At 31.0% G+C, this 11124-nt stretch overlaps 1 non-coding gene across 1 annotated transcript; it reads left to right on the plus strand.

Moving 5' to 3' along the window:
• The first annotated feature begins 488 nt into the window (after positions 1-488).
• On the plus strand, positions 489-595 carry LOC131178123 (small nucleolar RNA R71). The gene has a single exon (XR_009147256.1). It is a non-coding gene; the product is annotated as a small nucleolar RNA R71 (small nucleolar RNA).
• Positions 596-11124: the final 10529 nt, after the last annotated feature.

Raw genomic sequence — 11124 nt, forward strand, 5'->3', positions numbered from 1 at the left:
TGTTTGTTTATTGGTTGATTCTGAGAATTTGACCATGAGAAATTTGAGTGGTTCCCCCATCCAGGGTTGTATGTGTTTGAACATGGGTTGTGGGGCTGTCTCTGGTTGAAGTTTCCTCCATTATTCACATAGTTCATCTGTTCTGTGGGGAGTTCATTGAACCTGTTATACTCTGAACTCATGTATCCTCCTCCATAGCTGTCATCATGTTAACTGTTCATCCCTATAGCATTGCCCTGAATTTTATCAAGCCTTTTTTTGAGCTGGTCAAATTGAGTATTTACCATGCTTATAGGATTCCTATTGTTCTCCTTGTATTTCCCCTTTCATTCGACCACTCATAGTTGTGATATGCAACCCTCTCCAGAAGTTCAAGTGCTTGATCCACTGTTTTTTCTATCAGGTCACCTTTTGCTGCTAAATATACTGTGCTCTTTCTAGAGGGCAGTAGCCCATTATAGAAGTTCTGAACCAGGAGCCAATCTTCTATGCCATGGTGCGGGCATTCTCTCTGTAGGTCCTTATATCTCTCCCATGCATCATAGAGTGATTCACCTTCCCTTTGCTTAAAGGTGTTGAGTTCAACTCTCAACTTTGCAGTCTTTGCAGGTGGGAAGTACCTTGATAGAAAGGCTTGTGAGAGGTCCTCCCATGTGGTGAATATTTCAGCTGATTGAGAAATTAACCACTTCCTTGTTCTATCTCGAAGGGAAAATGGAAATGCTCTGAGTCTAATGGCTTTATCAGAGATACCATTCATCTTGAATGTGTAAAAAAGGGCAAGAATGCACTGGAGGTGGTAGTGCAGATCTTCTATTGGTAAACCCCCAAACTGGGTCTGTTGGATCATTTGAAACCATGCCGATTTTAATTCAAAATTGTTGGCATCCACTGTGGGTGTAATGATCGGGCTCCAACCACTAGAGGAATTATCCGCTTTTGCCATATACCTCACGGTTTTGTCCCATAGGTGGAATGAAAAACTTCCCAAGAGGTCACCCATCCTAGAATTTCTCTCAAGCGAGCACGCTTAACTCTGGAGTTCTTCCAACTCTCCAGGCCATTCCACCAAAAGGCGCCTCTAGTGATTAGTTTCCCCATTTTATATATTATTACTTTTTGAATCCAAGACCATCTCTGTGCTTTGCCGATGTGGGATTTACCTAAGAGACCTTTCTCCCCCCCTTTCGAGACTCAGCGTCCTCGCTAAGGTTTGCCCCACCATCGCCCAAGAGGACACGCGAGTGGCTCTGATACCAATTGTAATGATCGAGCTCCAACCACTAGAGGAATTGTCCGCTTTCGCCATATACCTCACGGTTTTGTCCCATAGGTGAAATGGAGAACTTCCCAGGAGGTCACCCATCATAGGATTTCTCTCAAGCGAGCACGCTTAACCCTGGAGTTCTTCCAACTCTCCCAGCCATTCCACCAAAAGGTGCCTCTAGTGATTAGTTCTCCCATTTTATATATCATTACTTTTTGAATTCAAAAAAATTTCCGTGCTTTGTCGATGTGGGATTTGCCTAAGGGACCTTTAATCACTACTCTGCCTCTAAAGGGTCTACTGTACCCTTAAATTCTGTCGCCCTACCTCTTATCCTAACGGACTAGTTACTAGCACTTTAAAATCTATTTTGGTACACGAAATCGTAAGGAAACTAACTATGCTAGCACTAACATATGAGTGGGTTGAACCCGGATCAAACAGTATAAATACATCTTGATCAGAGATAGAGAATGTACTAGTTACAATATGGGAAGTCTCAGCCTCTTCTTGCTGTCTCATCGTGTAAGCCCTGGCTGGACCACTCCCTTGTGTTGACTGGCTAACAGTACCCTGACTGCCCGAAACATTCCCTTTACCTCTGCCTCTGAAAGAGCACTACTGGTGGATGGGTATGAAAAGAAATGTAGCAGAATTTGTTTCTAAATGCCTAACTTGTCAGCAAGTAAAGGCAGAACATCAAGTACCAGCTGGTTTATTACATTCACTACTAGTATCGGAATGGAAATGGGAGAGAATAACTATGGATTTTGTGATGGGACTTTCGAGGACATAGAAAAAGGTCCCTTAGGCAAATCCCACATCGGCAAAGCAAGGAGATGGTCTTGGATTCAAAAAGTAATGATATATAAAATGGGGGAACTAATCACTAGATGCGCCTTTTGGTGGAATGGCCTGGGGAGTTGGAAGAACTCCAGGGTTAAGCGTGTTCGCTTGAGAGAAATCCTAGGATGGATGACCTCCTAGGATGTTCTCCATTCCACTTATGGGACAAAACCATGAGGTATATGGCCAAAGCGGAAAATTAGGCCAAACTCGGGTACAGTGCACTGCTACTGTACCAAAATGACCAAATGAACAGTGTTTCATTTGGCCATAACTGGAGCTATACAAGTCCAAATGGCCTGATTTTTGTGGCATTGGAAAGGTATGACATAGCACTGCAACTTTCATGAAGAACATTAACTCAAATTCTACCCTTAACCCAGTCATTTTGCCACCCAAGATTAGTGATTCAAAACTGCCATAACCAAATTAGGCGCCCAAAAATCTAGGTTAGACCAATCAGGCCTGTCATGTTCAAATGGCCATAACTTGGGCTAAAAAACTCCAAATGGAGTGATTCAAAAAGGAAATTAAAGATAAGACAATAAAGAACAACTTTTATGAAGAACACTTTATCAAAATTCCACAGCAACATGATCAATGGAATAGTGCAATATAAGACATCAAAACTAAAAATTTGAAATTGTGCTTAGGAGACTTAAAATTTGAAGAAATAATCAAAACCAATAAGTTAGGCTCCTAAAATGTGGTATGTGGATGTAATTGAAATTTCCATACCTATTAAGTATAAGAAAGTCAACATTTTGACTTGAATAGTATCATGAATAGTAACCCCGAACTGGAAATTTTTAAGAACGTCGATTTAAACATCCTAGGGTTAGAAATAAGTAATTGTGAAATTATTGTTAAATTTATTATACGTTATGATACTAAAACACTGTAAAATTGTGTGTTTCAATTGAAAAGAAATACGGAAAAGAATCTGAGGCATCGAGTCAAGCCCTAGAGGTGACTCGTATAAGGTTTGTGCACAATATAAAATGTTCTTTAAATTTCTTTTTGCAAAGTACATAAAATGAATTGTGATTTATTTATATTGCAAAATGGTAATTGAAATGTAAACTATGCTTTTGATCTAAATTGTTGAAAATTTAATAATATGTGTTTTAATTGTCAGTAAATGTTTGGTAAATTGTTAAGATAGTTTTGAAACCACAATGTCATGACCATATATCTGAATGCCTCACTAGAAGGACTAGTGGGAGGAATTAGTTTTGAATTTTGATTCCTTCTTTGGCTGAAGTGTTGAGGTGTGTGCCAGTAGAAGAAGAAATTGAATGGGTACCCATATATTTGAGCTAGCTAGCCTTGTGATTTCTCATAACCTCTGGCTATTGAGAAGAATATGTTTCGAATGGCACAATATAACTGTGTGTTTTTATAAAATTCGTTTTGAGATTTTCAAAATGAAATTGTTTGGACTAAAAGTTATAAATCATGTTTTGCATATGTCTTTCATTTTCATCAATGTATTTGTATAAGTATGATTTGAATTATGTATAAATGTTATTTTAGTATGTTATATTGTAACGATGGGGCTCAAACCACTAGAGAAATTATCCACTTTGGCCATAAGCCTCATGGTTTTGTCCCATAGGTGGAATGGAGAACTTCCTAGGATGGGTGACCTCCTGGAAAGTTCTCCATTCCACCTATGGGACAAAACCGTGAGGCTTATGGCCAAAGCAGACAATTCCTCTAGTGGTTGGAGCCCGATCGTTACAGTGGGTCTTGTAACACTAGGTTGGAATCCTTGTATGGAGGGAGCTCCATAGTCCTTCAAGAGTCTCGGCTTGTTGTTGTTATTGTTGGCCATATTGGGAATTTCTGAATTCCCTTGATCTTGTACTTCACGTTTCCTCTCTCTCCTGATAATTCTTAGAGTTTTGTCTATCGCTGGATCCAATTCAAAGACTTTTTCCTCTGATCTTATTCTGGTCATCTACCAAACCAATCACCTAAGAAAGAATAAGAAAATAAAACAATTTAAGCAAAACTAAATAATAAATGAAATTGCCTAAATCAGCTAAATTACTTATCACCTAATATTATTAAAATTAAAGTTCCCCGGCAACGGCGCTAAAAACTTGTTTGCTGGTTTTTTAACTACCGCAAGTGCACGGATCGCTAACAAGTAATAAAGTGATGAGTGAAGTATCGTTCCTATGAGGAATTTAATTAGCAAGTACTAGGCTACACGGCAATTTTGACTATTTAGGCTACCGAATATGGATGAGAATGAGTTAAACCTATTTTAGATGCTGAAAGTAATTTTTAAATTAAACTATTTATAAAAGCAATTCCAGAATTAAGATTTCACACTACAACTTTACTATGGATTTAAATCTTGTCTATTCATCATATTGAGAATAATTGCTTTGATGGAAATTAATCCTAGGATATCCTAAGTCCTCTCTCAAGGCACTTAAGGTGTATTTTAATTAACCTAAACCCTACTTTCGTGGTGATTAAATTAATTAAAACCCTTTAAGATCTGTGATTAATTTTGGAATTCCACAAAGGTATCAGTCCATCTCTAGGTCAGATTTCCTAGGTTCAAGATCTCGATTTTCTAATATTAATATTCACCTTTTAGTCCTTCAATTAATGTCTACAATCAATACTAAGTGGGTACTGACACATAATATGCATTAAGATCATAAGAAGTTCAATAAAAAAACTAAACTCAAATCTAATAAATAAAACTCAATATTTATCCATAATAATAATTGCAAATATTACTGTCCTAATTCTAGAATAAAGGAATTACTCACTCATGGTGAGTTCAACAAACATGAAGGAAATAAAATAACATAACATAAATAGTCCGTTTAGAGAAATAGAACAAAATAACCGAAGAGGAATGACTGTAGTCTAGATCCTTGTGGAACTTCAGCTGAGGGTTTCCCTTCTGTGCTAGTGTTCTACTCTTCAAGATGGTTGCGGAGAATACAAGTATGAAAAATGAAAACCCTTCTGAAAACTCTGAAAAGCTCTACAAAAAGGTTGAACTGAAAAGAAGAGCTGCCCTGTTGTTATTTTCTACTTCTATTTATAATAGCTGGTCTAGGGTTAGGTCTTTAGAATCCCAAAAGCATTAGGAGTCTGTTTGGAGTGTGTAAACAAGAGCCGGAATTCGGATTAGGAAACTGGCTACCGCATAGTACATGGCTTGTGTGTCACTATACGGCCCAGAATGGTGTAACTTACTATTGCTGAATGGTTGCATCTTGCATTGGCACAGGAGTTTACACGGGTCCGCACTGGGTACACAGGTCTGGTTACATGGCCCGTGTACTTCTGTTTTTGGGGAATTCTTCAAGCTTGTGCCCGACATAGACTTACATGGGTCTCCATAGCTTACACGGGTCTGATTACATGACCCGTATACTTTTGCTTCTTCTTTGGCTCTCTGGCTTTCTTCTGGCAGTAGGTTACACGAGTCTGTGGCTTCGCTTACATGACCCGTGTACTTTGTATCAGTAGCTTTTCTCAATCCTTTGACCTTTCCAAGTTTCCTTCCGCACTCCTATACTCTTGAACTTCACCCAAATACCTGAAATGATGCAAAAAATATAGAATTTAGAGCTTGGCAATGGAATTTACAGAAGTTACTGAAATTAATGGTTATGTATGAGATTACTATTCTAAATGCTATGAAATTTTATACAAATGTACTTAAAAATATCTATATAATATAAGTGTATCAATATCCTTCCAGCTAGAGGCCTATTACCTGAGCGAATTTCTATTGTTAGTCTCCTTTGCTTGTTATGTAATTCTGTTAAATCAGTTATACACATTTTGTCGTGAATCATGTGAGAGATATATAGGAAGGGTATAGACTGTCATGGCTTTCTTCCATTGCGGGTGAGACATTCAGCCTATGGTGGTTTAGCTTAATGGAAGTTGCTTCTCTAGAGGATATGAATCATGTGGCGTGTACATGCTATTTTATGGGTTGCTCGCAATAAGTTATTATTTGAGGAATAAATTTGCTCAGCTACTGATATTTCTTGTAAAGCAGGTACAATGGTGGTTGAGTTTCAACATACTCAAGTGAAAAGTAGTTGGGTATGTTGGTCATTTCTCTCTTTCTTTGCCTTCTCGTTAGGTGCCACCCTCTTCAAGTTTTATTAAGATGCATGTTTATGCAGGGGTACTATCATCAAGTGCTGTTTGGTTCAGTGTCATCTTCAAAGATGAATTTGTTCATGTGATGGCTTGTGCCACTAAATGTGTATTTGGGTCATAGTTGCCTGCAGTCTCAGAATTAATGGCTATGGTTATAGTTTGCAACTAGTGTAGGATTTGTGCTTTCCGGAAATAGTGGCTGAGTCTGATTGCAAGATGGTCATTGATTTTTTTCAAGCTTTGGTTGTGTTTGATAATGAACTCAGTGCATTTCTTCAGGATTACTTTACTATTGTCCATCATCTATGTAAATGTGTATGGTTTTTTGTCAAACGATCTGGGAATTCTATAGCTTATGCTCTAGCCAAAATTGAAATAGGTGATATAGGAGAGTAAATTTGAATTGAAGAGGTCCCTTCTTTTGTCTCTTCTTGTCTTGTAAATGATGTTACTATTATTTGATATGAAAGCTATTTTCTATTAAAAAAAGAAGAAGGAGGAGGCATGCATAAAACAAAAAAGATTAAACTTTTATTTAGAGTTAGAGATAAGAAATTTACAAAACATTTTCACAAAAACAATAGTTTTTTAATATTTATATAATTTTCTATTAATTTTCCGTAAACAACATAAAGTTAACATAATAGTCAATTATTAATCATTCATTGTTATAAAAATAAATTACCATAACTATATTTTACTTTAATTTAAATTATTAAAGAATATAAAAAAATAAAATTGATAAGATATATATTACTTTTAGTCAATTAAAATATTATAAGTAAACTAAAAAATAAAATTAATAAAATATATTACTTTAATTAATTAAAATATTATAAATAAAATGTTATAAATATAGTATGTGAACATAAATATTTTGATTTTACAAATTAAATTTATTATTCAATAAAAATTATTGTCACAATAGTTTCAATTTTTTAATTATTTTTAATAAAAGTTCTTATGATCCATTTAGATTATAATTATTAAATTTCTAATTTCAATTTAGAGCTTTACAAATTTTAAATTTTTAACTTTACTTTCCTAAGTCCCAAAAGAATTTCCTAATTTAACTACACATTTTATAATTAATTCTTCTGTAGTTCTAACTAAGTTGGTATATGTTCATTTTCTATTTGTTTTTTGGAAAATATAAAAAATTTTATATGAAAAGTATTTTCTAGGAAATGTTTTCATGAAAATAAAATAATTTTTATTATTTAATTACAACCTTAAACCAATAATATATATATATATATATATAATCACATTTTAATGAAATTATCAAAATTTATAAAATCACTCTAATTTTTAAAATAAAAAATTATTTCTCTTAAAAATATTTAGTTTTTTTCTTAATTAAAAAATTATTTTTTATTATCTTATTTTTTAAATACTTCAAATATAAAAATATTTTTCAAAAACAAACGGAGTCTAATTTTTTATATATGAAATCCTATTGATACAATATTTCTTATTTTATAATTATATAATTTTCTAATAGATTTTATGATAATAAAATAAAAATTTTAAATTATAACTAGCTAATTTAATTATTTATTATTATAATGTACAATAATTTTGTCTTTTTTTTATTCCTCATTCCTCTGTTTCACTTTACATATTATAAACAATTTTAAATATTATTAAAAATAATTTTAAAATTTTATTTAATCATTTTAAATTTTAATAAATAAACTATATTAAATTTAATTTTAAATTAATTTTTAATATTTTTTATTAACATATTTAAGCCACCATATTTTCTTAGGAAAGCCAGCATTATTTTCATAAAAACACAGAATTCGCATAAAATTACGTTTGAATATGTTAAAACTTATATCATAAAAAAACAAAAATAGCATTCCAAAAAATTAATTTCTTATTTCTCTTTTATTATTTTTTTTAATATCTTCATGGTGAATTATTTTCTACTGCAGTGGCAGGCTATCATGTCGAGCCAGCATTAAATTTGGAAGTCTATACAGGGGCACCGTTCCTGAGGCTAAAATTGTAATTTCACAAAAGCATCCCATCAATCAAACCCAAGACGTGTCCAAATTACTGCCCTTTTATTGTCGTTTTTCCAACTAACTAAAGATAAGCCGATGAGACTTGCAAATGTGTCCTAAACTTTTTGGGTAGCTGATTCCAAATTCTCCCATGTAAACGTGGAAACCCACTCACGTGACCGCCCGCCCTGCCAAGTCAACTAAGACTCTGCACAGTTTTTGAATCCGAATTAAACCCAAAAATCATATAAATCGATAAGAATTATATTGAATTAAAATTTTAATTTTTTAAAAAAATTAAATTAAAATTATATCAAAATTAAATAAAAAATTATATATATATATTAGATTTATTATATACTATAATATAATTATATGTATATAAATTATGAACTAAAAATTAAATATTATATTTTATTTTTTTATTTTTTTTAATAATTATGATTATAAATATATTAAATTATCTTATAATTTTTAATTATAAATATATTATTATATTATATATTAATTCATAATTATATTTATATTTTATAATTAAATATTACATAATTAATAAAAAGTTAAAATATATATTATATAATATACTTATACTAATATATTATATAATATTCTTAATTTTAAATTATACAGTTAAATATTATATAATTTAAAAATAACTAAAAAATATATTATATGATATTATGTATTAATAAAGTAATTCAAAACTTAAATATTAATTTAAATATAATTTTTTAAAGAAATAACTATATAAAATTATTTCAAGAATTGATAATCGAAATAAAATTGTATTAAAATTTTAGTTTGATTTTGATTTCTAAATAGATTTCAAACCGAACTAAATCCGCACATACTTAAATTTAAATTTCTTTAAAAAAAAAAGAAACTCAATTACTAATATAAGCGGACTTAATTTATTTTATTTCTTTTTTAATATTTTAAAATAAAAAAATAGTGTTGCTAAACTTTAAATATTACGCTATTATTTTAATAAATTTTGTTTATTTTATTTTATTTAATATAATTAATTTTAATTATAATTCAAATGCGAGATGTCATAATTTTCAAGATGATTTTAACACGAGAGACTAAGATTTTATGGACGTTTTTATATTTTCTTTTTTAAAGTAAAAATATGGAAGATGGAAGCTTGGACAAATATAACAAATTTAACACCCCACTAACAATTCACCATATAAATTTAAGAGATTGTTTGATTTATATACATTGTCATAGGAGCCACCACTAAGTTAGAGTGAGAATTGATTTTGATTGATTTCGAATTAAAATTAATATTTTTAATTATTTTCAAATCAAACCAAAATTAAATTTTATGAGTTTAATTTTATATAATTTTGATCCGATTTTAATTTGATTCAAAAGTATTTTGGTTAATTTTGGATGCCACATAGCACATCCCTAAGGTGCTACTTTTTTAAAAAAATTTCATTTGAATCGGACTAAATTAATGAGCCATTGGATCCAACTCAAGATTAAAAAATTTATAATTCAGGATAAACTTATGATCCTACGGGATTCGCTTCAGTTCAATTTTAAAAATTATTGATCAATTTTTATTTTAATTATAATCTATTCGATTTTAGTTTGATTTTAATTTGGATTGTGCCATGCTTTTCTAAAGTCTTGTTCGGTAATATTAATTATTTTAGTAGTTATTAGCTATTTTAGTAATTATAAGCTATTTTATTAGCAATTAATTATTACTTATCAGATATTAGATATTAATAGTTAATTATTTATATAATAATTTAAAATAAAATTATTTAATAAAAATGACTGTTTGACAAATTATTAAATATAAGATAATTATATCATGTTATTAACTTTATTAAAAATGTTATTTAAACCTTTTAAAGCTAAAATAGATAATTTTTTAATAATTATTCTTTTGAGATCTAAATATTACTTTCTTCGTCTATAAATAATAACTACATTTAAAATTTTTACAGTATTTAAGAAAATAATTATATTATTTTATTTTTATAAAAAAATTAATAATTTACTTAATTATCTTTTTATTGAAAATCTAAAAAAATAAATATCAATATAATAAATAACTGAATTAATTAATAAGAAGTGATAATATTAATTTTAAAAAATTATAAAAATATTTATTATATTTTATAAAAATAAATAATAAAATTAAAAAAAATAATGAACTCCTTTTAATTTTTTAAATATAATGGATAATTTTAAATAAATTAAAAAATTAAATATAATTTTTATTTAAAGACTGAGAAAATATTATAATAGTATAAATAAAAAGAATATATTTTAATTAGATTCAAAATATTAAATATGTTACAGTGACCCGCCAATTCGTGTCACATGCTTGTGGGGAGGAAAAACAAAAGAAAAGGGACCCAAAAAGCTGCACTAATGGGCTACTAGGAAATTCCATGAAGCACGATTGCTTTAACTAGAATGCTGAGAGAGAAGATGAGTATAAAATTGTAGAGAGAGAGACAATTATTATTAGTAGTTAGAGAGAGAAACAGAATTATTATTAGTAGTTAGGGAGAGAGAGGAGAGGCATTTAGTGGAGGGGTGGGGCAGAGGGGACAAGGGGAAAACAGGTTGATGCGAAATGATGTGCTGGGGGACAAGAAAGCGGCTTTTAATTTTGTATTGCCGGGCACAGAACGCGACATATAACTTCCTTCACTACCTCCCCTTGCGTATTTCTTTCCCCACGCTCTCTTTTCTCTTTTTCCTCTCCACGTCCCAACCACGTTTACGATTTAGCATTGCTGGGAGGGGTGGCTGGCATGCACGCACGCACACTCGTGTTTTTGTACGCAGACGTATATGAGCAGTGGCACTCAC

The sequence above is a fragment of the Hevea brasiliensis genome, chromosome 2 (assembly GCF_030052815.1).
Source record: "Hevea brasiliensis isolate MT/VB/25A 57/8 chromosome 2, ASM3005281v1, whole genome shotgun sequence".
Taxonomy (NCBI): Eukaryota; Viridiplantae; Streptophyta; class Magnoliopsida; order Malpighiales; family Euphorbiaceae; genus Hevea; species Hevea brasiliensis.